At 36.9% G+C, this 12425-nt stretch overlaps 1 pseudogene; it reads left to right on the forward strand.

The window, feature by feature from the left end:
* The first annotated feature begins 3769 nt into the window (after positions 1–3769).
* On the forward strand, positions 3770–5403 carry LOC112928885 (heterogeneous nuclear ribonucleoproteins C1/C2-like; annotated as a pseudogene).
* The last annotated feature ends 7022 nt before the right edge of the window (positions 5404–12425 follow it).

The following is a 12425-nucleotide window of genomic DNA, read 5'->3' on the forward strand; positions in this document are numbered from 1 at the left end:
TGTGTGTGTGTGTGTGTGTGTGTGTGTGTGTGTGACTCTCATAAATAAATAAAAATTTAAAAAAAGAAGAAGATGTGGTTTATGTATACAATGGAATATTACTCAGCCATTAGAAATGACAAATACCCACCATTTGCTTCGACATGGATGGAACTGGAGGGTATTATGCTGAGTGAAATAAGTCAATTGGAGAAGGACAATTTTATTTCCTTCTGACTAGTTCTTCTATATTTTCCTGTTTTTTGCTTTTCTTACTGCTTGGCTAGGCCTCTGAAATAATCGTAAGTAGGAAGAATGATGTTTCTGATCTTATATTTTCAGCATTTCATGATTATGTATGATGTATTCTTAGGATTTTTGGGGGGGGGGATGTCCTTTATAGAGATTAAGAATGTTGTTCTTCATTTTCAGCTTCCTGAATTTTTATTATGAATGGATGCTGTCATCATATGATTTTTCTGGATTACCTTAAATTTCTCCTTTGATGATTTGTTATTGTGAATGAATTAAATTAATTGGCCTTGAATTCTTAAAAATCAGCCCAATGAGGATTTATTACATGGCTCCATTTGGTTTGCTTATATTTTGTTCAAAACTTTTACTTTTCTGCAGGCTAGACTCACAATCTCTTTTTCCATTATCCGGAAGAAATGGAAATTATCTACTCCTTGACTCTTTGGTAGAACTGGAACTAGTTAGTCATTTGAGCCTGCTCTTTATTTGTGAGGAGACTTTTAAATTACAGATGTATTAATGGGTAAGAATTTTTTAAGGAATATTTATTAGTTTTCTAGAACTGCCATACCAAATTACTGTAGACTGAGTGGTTTAAATAACAGAAATGTATGTTCTCCACGTTCTGGAGGCCTGAAGGCTAAGACTGAGGTGTCAGCTGGGTTGGTTCTGTCCAAGGCCTCTCTCCTTGGCTTGTAGACCACAATCTCTTCCCTGCATACTCATACCATCTTTCCTGTGTGTCTGTATCCTGATCTCTCCTTCTTTCCTTAGAATTAATTTTGAACTGTCTGTAACATTGATCTAAGTATCTGTCTTTGTATTAAAACTACATTACTTAATAACAGCAGCTCTGTAGGAGAGCAAGTAGGTAAGTCTTCCAAATTTGCTCTTTTTCAAAATAGTTTTGGCTCTTCTAGGTCTCTTCATTTCCATATACATTTGAGAATCAATTTTTCAGTTTCTACAAAAGAAGATTCTGAACTAGAGATCACTTTGGGGGGAATTAACACCTTAACAGTATACAATTCAGGAGCAAGTTTATCTCTCCACTTATTAAGATCTCTAATTTTTATCAGTAGTGTTTTATAGATTTTTAATATGTATAAAGTATGTCTTGGATATATCTTATTAAATTTATCCCTAAGTCTTTTGTGTCTTTATGCTATTATCTTAAAATTTCATTTCCAGTTGTTTATTGTGATATAGAGATATAATGGCTTTTCATGTATGGATATGTCTAGTGGCCCTGATACATTAACCAGTTAGGTTGCAGTAACCTTTGGCCAGTGGAGGAGGAGTCGTCCAAAGGCAAGATAACCAAGAGTGAAGAGGAAGACCAAAGAAATCTATCATACTTCAATTGTCATTTTTTGACAGATTTAAATTTGCCTATTTACATATATGAACAAAAATGTTTGCTTATTTGTATTTTATTTATATTAGCTACTAAATATAAAAATTCATAAGTTTAAACAAATTCCACAAAATATATATCGTCATATTTTGTCAATACTGCAGCTAAGAATTATGGCCAACAATATCAAGATCCATCTTCCCTCTTGTATTCTTCTGGAAATGCCAGAAGCATTTTTTTCCTGTTGTGCTTGAAACAAACCCTAGAACCATATAAAGCAACTATTCCTGAGATTCCCTAGTGTGAAATTTTATTTTATAGAAGTGAACTCTAATATATATGACTGAATGGGTTCTTTTGAGAGCTACTTTATAATGCCATAATATAACTACTTGCACTCACAGGTTCAGTCATTCAGGTTTTTATATTTGTCATAATGTCAGAAATTACCCCGAGGTGTCCAGAGAGTAGAAATACTTTGAATATGATGGAAACATATTCAGAGTTCTCAACACTGTCACATAAACATTGAACCTAAATAATTGAATGAGAAAAAAATCCATTTAAAAAGGTTTATTCCATAAGTTAAGGTTACCACAGCTTATAATAACCACAGAAAGGATGCTGAATCTAAATCTGGGATACAGGTTTTTAAGGGTGAAAAGACAAGTTAGTTGAAACTCAGAAAATTACTTGTTAGATGTTGGGTTCACATATATGTGCATGTGAGTGTGTTGGTTTTATGGGATGTCTACCCAATGACATAACTAGAGACTTAACTCTTAGTCTTGCCTAGCATATGCTGAAATGCTTAAAAATGGAAGATCCTGTGTTAATATGACATAAGAAATGAGCTAAGGAAAAATAGTTACTGCAGGAAAAAGAAGAGATTACTAAGGAGCAAATTCCTTGAGATGGGATGGGAGCCAGAAAACACGTGGACGGATTAGACTTTGATAAGAAAGGAAGCATTCCTTCAGTTGATGAGGAAAGAGAAAAATAAACAACAGAATGGATGCAAGTAAGTTTGTGAATCTGATGGTGGAAAGTAAGGAAGTAAGCATCTGATAGCTCCCGCTTTCTCAACCAAGTATAAGCTAAGGTGATGAAAGATTGGAGCGAGCACCTGGGAAGAGTAGAAGGTATAAGAGGAGAGAAAAAAATGTTTATCCTGGAAACAGGGACAGTAATCTTACCAGCAATAAAAACACTTGGGTGGTAGGTTACAAAGAGGGGTCATCTGGGCTGTGGGATCATGAATTGTAAAGCCGATTTGCCCTGTTGTGCATATCTGGCAAAGTTCAACATTTGGGTGCAGACTTGGGGCTGTGGGCATCCAGGTTCAGACAAGTGTGGTGGAGAGAGAGAGAGGTGCTAGGTCATTACAGTGATGGGCCATGGAGCCTAATGAGGAGAAGAAATGTGAACAAAGGAAAAGGCAGATGGAGATGGAGAAGTCAACGGATTTTATGTCATGATAAATGTGAAATATGGTGGAAGTGTCATAGAAGATGAGTTGGGGTTACTGTGTGTAATATTTTGAAGGTGATACAAGTTTTGGTGAGGTGTATACAAAATGGGAGAGGATGACAGTACTGGAGTGGAAGTAAAGGTCATTCTTTGGCCATAGGAACCCGAGGAAGTGAGGAGCCAGGGCATTCGGCAGGTCATCCATGTAGATATTGAAGCTGTCAAGAAAGATGATGAGGACCGAGGATGGGGGGAGACACACGAGGGAAAGAGACCAGCTTTGCTAATGACAGCAAACAGTGGAGGAGAGAGTAATGCCAACAGCTGCCATGAGTCTCAGGGAGGGGACAGTGATGGTCTGGAGTGGCCTTAGTCCCCTTGTACATAGGAGCTCAAGGTAGCAGTCATTTATTCTCACAGGTCTCCAGATCAGCTGGAATGGCTCTGTTCATATGTTTGTCAGACTCATCTTGGGACCAGTGGTCTAGTCTGAGCATAAGGGTGATGGTAGAAATAGGAGATATCAAGCCCACCCACCTGAGCCATTTCAAGTCTCTGCGTACCTCCCCCCCCCAACTGCTAACATTTCATTGGCCAGAAAAGTCACATGATTGAGCTCACAGTTAAAAAGAAAGAAAATACATTCCCAATCAATGTAGTGGAAGGAAATTAAAATTCAAATGACCAAGGATATGGATACAAAGAGAGGTGAAGAGACGAAGGCTGAGCGGTCCCAGCCGCGTCGTCGCCCTCGAGCAGCACTTGGCTTCTCCACGTAGAACCCGGGAGTGGGAGATTCAGAATCGAATCCCTTCTCCCTACCCCCTCCTGGTTACAAATCTCTTGAGATAATATAAGTTAGTGGAGCTTTCCTTTCAGTGAGATTTTTTTGATCTTCAGCTACATTTTCGGCTTGTGAGGAACCTTACCATCAAAGACAATGGCCAGCAATGTTACCAACAAGACAGATCCTCGCTCCATGAACTCCCGTGTATTCATTGGGAATCTCAATACTCTTGTGGTCAAGAAATCTGATGTGGAGGCAATCTTCTCAAAATACAGCAAAATTGTGGGTTGCTCTGTTCATAAAGGCTTTGCCTTCGTTCAGTATGTTAATGAGAGAAATGCCCAGGCTGCTGTGGCAGGAGAGGATGGCAGAATGATTGCCGGCCAGGTTTTGTTTTTTGTTTTGTTTTTTTTTTTTTAATTTTTATTTATTTATGATAGTCACAGAGAGAGAGAGAGAGAGAGAGAGAGGCAGAGACACAGGCAGAGGGAGAAGCAGGCTCCATGCACCGGGAGCCCGACGTGGGACTCGATCCCGGGTCTCCAGGATCGCGCCCTGGGCCAAAGGCAGGCCCTAAACCGCTGCGCCACCCAGGGATCCCGCCGGCCAGGTTTTAGATATTAATCTGGCTGCAGAGCCAAAAGTGAACCGAGGAAAAGCAGGTGTGAAACGATCTGCAGTGGAGATGTACGGCTCCTCTTTTGATTTGGACTATGACTTTCAACGAGATTATTATGACAGGATGTACAGTTACCCAGCACGTGTACCTCCTCCTCCTCCAATTGCTCGCACTGTGGTTCCCTCAAAACGTCAGCGTGTATCAGGAAACACCTCACGAAGGGGCAAAAGTGGCTTCAATTCTAAGAGTGGACAGCGAGGATCTTCTTCCAAGTCTGGAAAGTTGAAAGGAGATGACCTTCAAACCATTAAGAAGGAATTGACCCAGATAAAACAAAAAGTGGATTCTCTACTGGAAAGCCTGGAAAAAAATTGAGAAAGAACAGAGCAAACAAGGAGTAGAGATGAAGAATGATAAGTCAGAAGAGGAGCAGAGCAGCAGCTCCCTGAAGAAAGATGAAACTAATGTGAAGATGGAGTCTGAGGGGGGTGCAGATGACTCTGCTGAGGAGGGGGACCTACTGGATGATGATGATAATGAAGATCGGGGGGATGACCAGCTGGAGTTGATCAAGGATGATGAAAAAGAGGCTGAGGAAGGAGAGGATGACAGAGACAGCGCCAATGGCGAGGATGACTCTTAAGCACATAGTGGGGTTTAGAAATCTTGTCCCATTATTTCTTTACCTAGGCGCTTGTCTAAGATCAAAATTTTCACCAGATCCTCTCCCCTAGTATCTTCTTCAGCACATGCTCACTGTTCTCCCCATCCTTATCCTTCCCATGTTCATTAATTCATATTGCCCTGCGCCTAGTCCCATTTTCACTTCCTTTGACGCTCCTAGTAGTTATGTTAAGTCTTACCCTGTAATTTTTGCTTTTAATTTTGATACCTCTTTATGACTTAACAATAAAAAGGATGTGTGGTTTTTACCAACTGTCTCCAAAATAATCTCTTGTTATGCAGGGAGTACAGTTCTTTCCATTCATACATGAGCTCAGTAGTTGCTTCCCTAACTGCAAAGGCAATCGCATTAGTTGAGTAGCACCTGAGAGCAGCTTTGAGTTAGAGGTATGTGTGTTATACCCCACATAAGAATGCTATGTGGGGCTGTTCAACACAAATGTAACAATGTATTTTTGTGAATGAGAGTTGGCATGTCAAATGCATCCTCTAGAAAAATAATTAGTGTAATAGTCTTAAGATTTGTTTTCTAAAGTTGATACTGTGGGTTATTTTTGTGAACAGCCTGATGTTTGGACCCTTTTTTCTCAAATAAACAAGTCCTTATTAAACCAGGAATTTGGAGAAAAAAAAAAAAACAAAGAGAGGTGAAGAGTTGAAGCAATAATATACTACATTCTGTTACTGTGGTGAATTACATTATGTTTATATTCAGTTGTTCATGTTAAGATACTACTTGCATTCCTAGAATAAACTCAACTTTATCCTGATTGATTATACTCTCTGTATTTGGACTATGACTTTCAACGAGATTATTATGACAGGATGTACAGTTACCCAGCACGTGTACCCCCTCCTCCTCCAATTGCTCGCGCTGTGGTTCCCTCAAAACGTCAGTGTGTATCAGGAAACACCTCACAAAGGGGCAAAAGTGGCTGGATTTGACTTATTAATATTTTGTTAAAGATTTGGAACTTATGTTCCTGAGAGACTGACTAGTATTTTTTAAAGCCAGTTTTTAATATTAATATATACCTGGCCTCATAAAATGAATTGGAAAGGTTTTCCTACTTTCTATATTCTGTGTATAAGGTTGGTGGTATTTTTTAAATGTTGGTAGAATTTATTAATAAAGCCATGCATACCTGGGGTTTTTTTTTGTGAAAAGGCTTTTAACTATGGCTTGAATTTATTTAATGTTTATAGGATTTCTCAGACATGCACATTCTTCTTGCATCCATTTTGATATTTGTGCTTTTCTAGAAGTATTCCATTTTATGTAAATTTTCCAGTTTATAGGCAAAGTTGATATAATTTAATCCTTTTAATGTCTGTACCATCAAGAGTTATTCTTCATTCTTGCTGTTATCTACCCTTTCACTTTCTCTCTTATTTCACCACTTCCTTTTTTAAAAAAAAATTTTGCCACCTCCTATTTTTATTGTCTCTTCTATCTTGTCATACATTTGCTTTACAGAGGCAATTCTTTTTGCCAGATTTTTGCATTTAAGGTGATGTGTTGTTAGATTTTTCATCTGCTCTATGGTAATATTTTTGTGGTGAGTGTTCTTTACCTACTTTTACTTTTCTTATTTTTTTCTTCCTTTATTTTTGTGGTATCCTTTAAAAAAAGATGTTCTGCTGGCTTCATTTTGATCATTCATCTTTAAATGAGTTGAGACTGATTTCCTGTACCAATGCTTTGAGAAGTAGGGTGGACCCAGAGCCATGTTTCAATTTTGTAGACATTTTCCCTATGTTCTTGCATTTTCATAAGTGAATAGTCCTCATCTTTTCCCCAACCAATAGACATCAAGAACTATAGGTCTACTTACCATTTGAAATTATTCTTTTCTCCCCATAGATCAGTTGCTTTTTGCTAATATGGCTTATTTATATGATTCCACATTAACTCTCTTTTGTTTATTAGAACCAAACTGGAAAAATTGAAGCTTTCATCTCTAGCATGCTTGTAGTTTTGTTGATTTGTTTTGTACTTGAGAGTGTATCTTTTGGAGATGCATTCTGGAGATATGTACTTTGACTCTTTTTTCTGCTAAGACAGTGTTCTTGTTTTAATTCTTCCTCATACCTTACTTCATCTCTCTGCTTTGAGCCTTTTTTCACCTTTTTCATCTTATTAAATTTGGGGAAGATTAATTATTTTGCTAATTTTTCAATGATGCATATTGTTTTTCTTTCCTTGTTCTGTTTGCATGTAGCTTTCTTTCTAAAAAGGTAAGGGAAAATGCCAATTTTACAGAATGAATTGAAATTATGAACTGTGTTGACACGTGTCTGATTTTGTTTGAAGTAACCTTTTGTTGGTGCTCTGCAGGTCAAATCCTGTGCTCTTTTCTCATTAATGCACAACATTTGGACTCAGGTGGATTAGAGACCAGCTGTTTGGGTGGATCTAAATAAATCCAAATCCATTTTTGAAAAACAATTTATAATGAGTTTTCCAATGAAAAGAAATATCATTTTTGCATTTGAAGAATTCTTTCCATATCTATCTATCCAGCTATATGTATATAGAAAGAAGGGAACTCTTTTATAATCATATGATAATAAAGAAAAATAAATGAGTGTTCATGATTAAATCATTAGATATATGTTGGTTGAGATCCTAGTGTATACAGAAATCATATGATGTAACCCTGAGGAAGAGAAAATATGTATAGATGGTACCCAACTAACACAGAGAAAAGTTAGAGTAGATCTCGGCAGCTTGACTAGGCTATCTGAGTTCTAATCCCATCTCTGCTCTGTCCCAGATGTGTGACTTGAAGAAGCCACTTAACCTCTCTGTATTCTCATTTGTAAATATGGAGAAATAGCAACATCTTCCTGATAAAATTGTGGTAAGAATTGAATTGATATATGTGAAGAGCTTAGAATAGTATCTGGCATAGACTAAGCACACAACAGATGCTTACTATTATTGTCTGATAGTTGACCTTTTGCCCAGTTTTCCATAAGTCAGTTTTTGTGATATATGTGCTTTTATGTATATATGTACTTCAGCCAGATAGTAGGTTTGTGTGCATGAAATGAAGAATAAATTGGCAGACTTTTACAGTTTTAATTATACTTTTGTTTTATTACTTTACAGATACTTGCTTTCAATTTCTCACAACTTCTGACTTATATAAAAATGATTTTTTTTAGAGAGAGAGCTTATGCTAATTATTGCTGTATTTGAAGAATATATTTTCTAGTGCTCAGAAGATCAAAAAATCTGGTTCCTGTTCAGGGCATACGCACCTGCACATTGTTCATTGACAACCCAAGGGGGGGCCAAGCTCTGTGCTGCTTTATTCAAGAAGCTCCCTATTTCCTGTAAGACTGTGAGTCTCTTACAGTAGTCTGCTATCTTGCAACTGCAAACAAGTGAATGCCTTAAGAAAGAGACTTCAACAGTGGTGGTATTATTGCATACAAAAGTTCTCGAGAGAGGCAGCTCCATATTGGGCTCAGCAGCTTTCTGCTATTTTTGAGAGCCTATCTTCTACTTTGTTATCCTCATAGTATTTCATGAGTCTAAAAACCCTGTAGAAAACTGCTAGATACCAACTCAACGTCTTTCCTCCTCTGCTCCTTTTTGTTACTAACAGAATGACAATTTTATTTGCAAAGGCCACTTGTCTAGCTTAAAAAAAAGTCAAACTCCCCTTGGATGCTACTGACAGTCAAATAAATTCTATAAAATATCACTGCTCTTTGTTTTAATGTCTGAAGATACTCCTTGGAACATTTTAGGGGCCTTGATTTCATTATAAAAGTGATTCATGCTCAGAGATAAGAACTATTAAAATGGAAAACCTTAAAATAAAATTAGAAATGATCTCCCCCGATCCACTCCTGCATTCCCAATTTCCACTCATCAGAGAGGCTTCTGTTAACTTCTGTTAACAATTTCTTGTATATTCTTTAAATGACATCACTTTATTTTGTTTTATTTTATTTTATTTTATTTTATTTTATTTTATTTTATTTGTAGGCTCCATGCCCAGCATGTCTTGAACACAAGTCTTTAACTCATGACCCTGAGATTAAGACTTGAACACTAACCAACTGAGCCATCAGGAGCCCCTAAATGACATCATTTTAAATGTCTTTTACTTACTGCATAATTTCCCTTTTAGCCTTTTATTTTTCTATTACAGACACCCCAATTTCATTACTTGTCTATGTATTCTAAGGTAAGTAGACTAGAAATCACTTTGGAACTCTACAGAGACATTGGCTTTCTTTATCAAAGAGATTGTTTAGGAAAATAATTCTAATTAACAAGACTCCCTTTTGAAGCTCTAAACCCTGGGATGATTATAGTTGTAATGATGATAATCAGTGATGGTGTGCATATGTGCATTTTCGCAAAATAGAGTCTATCATTTCACCTCTGTATTCTCCATTGCTAATAACTATGGCAGCGAGATGTGCTGGTCAGTCACAGATTTTGTAAATGGTCTGCTATCTTTAGTGGCAGGTAATATTTTATATTTTGTTTTAGCACAAAAAGTATGAATGATACCTCTTCACTGAACATTATAAAGAAGGATGCAAGATTTTTAAAATTCAAAGCATGTTATGGGTACATATGCTGGAGGATTATAGCAGAGAAAAATGACTGAGGCTAATGCATTGGAAGCTTGCTATAAAATCCAATCATGAAATGGGCAAAAGACATGAAGAGAAATCTCACAGAGGAAGACATGGACATGGCCAACAAGCACATGAGAAAATGCTCTGCATCACTTGCCATCAGGGAAATACAAATCAAAACCACAATGAGATACCACCTCACACCAGTGAGAATGGGGAAAATTAACAAGGCAGGAAACAACAAATGTTGGAGAGGAAGCGGAGAAAAGGGAACCCTCTTACACTGTTGGTGGGAATGTGAACTGGTGCAGCCACTCTGGAAAACTGTGTGGAGGTTCCTCAAAGAGTTAAAATACAATGTACTTTAAGGTAGGACTGTTTTGGATTTCTTCCAATTCATTTATTTCTAGAGAACCATAAGAACCTTATTAAATAGAGGTTATCCTGGGCAATGTTATACTGTCCTTTCAAGTCTCTCAGCTTACTTTTCCCACACAATTCTCCCTTCCCTCCAGAGACTGTTTTATCCAGTCCTTCAGAAGCTCTCAGATTTTCTCCCTACCACTACTCCAAAAGTATTAGTATTCATTTATATCTTAAGTCATCATGTTGGGATCCCATCATGTGTACAAGTGTCTTTTACCTTAATTCCTTAATTATTTTTTTAAAGATTATTTATTTATTTATTTATTTATTTATTTATTTATGAGACACACACACACAGAGGTAGAGACATAGAAAGACAGAAGCAGGCTCCTCACAGGGAGCCCAATGCGGGCCTTGATCCCCTGACCTGGGGTCACGCCCTGAGCCCTGAGCTGCTCAACTGCTGAGCTACCCAGGTGTCCCCCTTAATTTTTTAATGAAAGGAATATACACCATTCTTTTTTTTTTTTTTTATACACCATTCTTAAATGACATGAGAGTTTCCGAGCCCCCTTAGCCTCATTCTGTCACTCAAGAAGAAGGAAGACCCTTCATTTTATATGTTGTCATTTCAAAGACAGTCTCACAGGTATCATTTTAGTAGGGTTTCCGATTGATGTATAGGTTCCTAATTTTTGCTTATCATCAAGTAACTTGGTAAAGAACACCAAGGAAAAACATCTTATTTTTTAGTGACAGGATAGACTTTTTTTTTTTTTAAGATTTTATTTATTTGAGACAGCATGAGCAGGGGGAAAGAACAGAGGGAGAGGGACAAGCAGATTCTGTGCTGAGCATGGAGCCTGACATGGGGCTGTTATCTCACAACTCTGAGATCATGACCTGAGCCAAAACTAAGAATCAGATGCTTGACCGACTATGAGCCACCCAGGTGTCCCAGAATAGATTTTGGTTTTCATGACTCCCTCACACTCAGCTTTGCTGTGGTTAGCTGCTTAACTTTCTGCTTCAAAAAGATGTTCTTTCTGCCATGGCTTTAGCCTTATGCTGGTGAAGGTGATGTATTAGTGAATTGGTGACAAAGCCACATTCAAAACTGACAAAGCATAGGGCTGTGATGATTGCCCATCTTTGCCACTCTGATTTGTTTGCAATTATTCTAGAGTGTGAAAAAAATCTCAAATTTAATTTACAAATAAATGGCAGTTGAAAATACTGTTGTGAAATAAGAGACACTATGATAAAGTGTCTCAGCTCCTCCAAAAAGGGTTGTCAATGCTATTATGCATCTTTCCAGGGATTAAGATACAGTGGATCTACTTTAGGATCTGAAATTCCATCAATGACATTTATGATTTTTTCAAGCATTTTGTAATGGGGACACCTGGTGGCCATAGAACATGTGACTCTTGATCTCAGAGTTGTAAGTTCGAGCCCCACATTGGGTATAGAGATTACTTAAGTAGGAAAATAAATAAATAAACTTTTAAAAACCCAGCAGAATCTGCCAAAAAGAAAAAAAAAGTTTGTAAGGTACTTGAACTACTGGATAATCTGATTTGTGGGAAATTATTTTCTTATTATTTATCCAAAGTCTACTTGAAGATTTTTCAATATGTATCTTTGTGTGACTGTCTTTTTTGAGAATTTAAATTGCTATTTCATAACTCTTTTGATTATGCAAAATCATTTGCCTGTCAGAAAGGACTTAAAAGGAAAGCTGATGATACAAAAGGGAGTTAGATGGCTGAGTGACTCCACTAACTTTTAACATTTGCCTAAAGATTATAACCTCATATTAAAGTATGCCTTAGTCAGAGTTTATAGTTTTCTGTATGAGAAAAGCTCACTCATTAACCCCATCCCCTTATCTGTAAAGTTTATATTGCGATTCTAAATACAAATAGTCTAGAATTCACTATTCTTTCAGTAATAAAAATTACATTAAGAAAATGTGTTTATGTGTTGACCCACATTTACACTCCTTTATTCAGAAACTTCCTTTGCTTTTAGGATAATAATCATTCATTTGTGAAACCAAATTTTGGCAGTCATTTTGTATATGAAGGTAAAAAAAAGTGGTTAAAATAATGATTTACTAAAAAAAAGAAAGAAAGAAGGAAATAAAGTTCCAATGTAAAATCTATGTTAGACTTACTTTTTTCAGTATATAGTTACAGCAAATGTTACCCAGAAAAAATCAGTTTTGTGTCTTAATCCAACCAACATCTTTGGGAAGAAATGTGACTTCCTAAAAGTAAAAAATGCTCATGATGAAC

The sequence above is a fragment of the Vulpes vulpes genome, chromosome 14 (assembly GCF_048418805.1).
Source record: "Vulpes vulpes isolate BD-2025 chromosome 14, VulVul3, whole genome shotgun sequence".
Taxonomy (NCBI): domain Eukaryota; kingdom Metazoa; phylum Chordata; class Mammalia; order Carnivora; family Canidae; genus Vulpes; species Vulpes vulpes.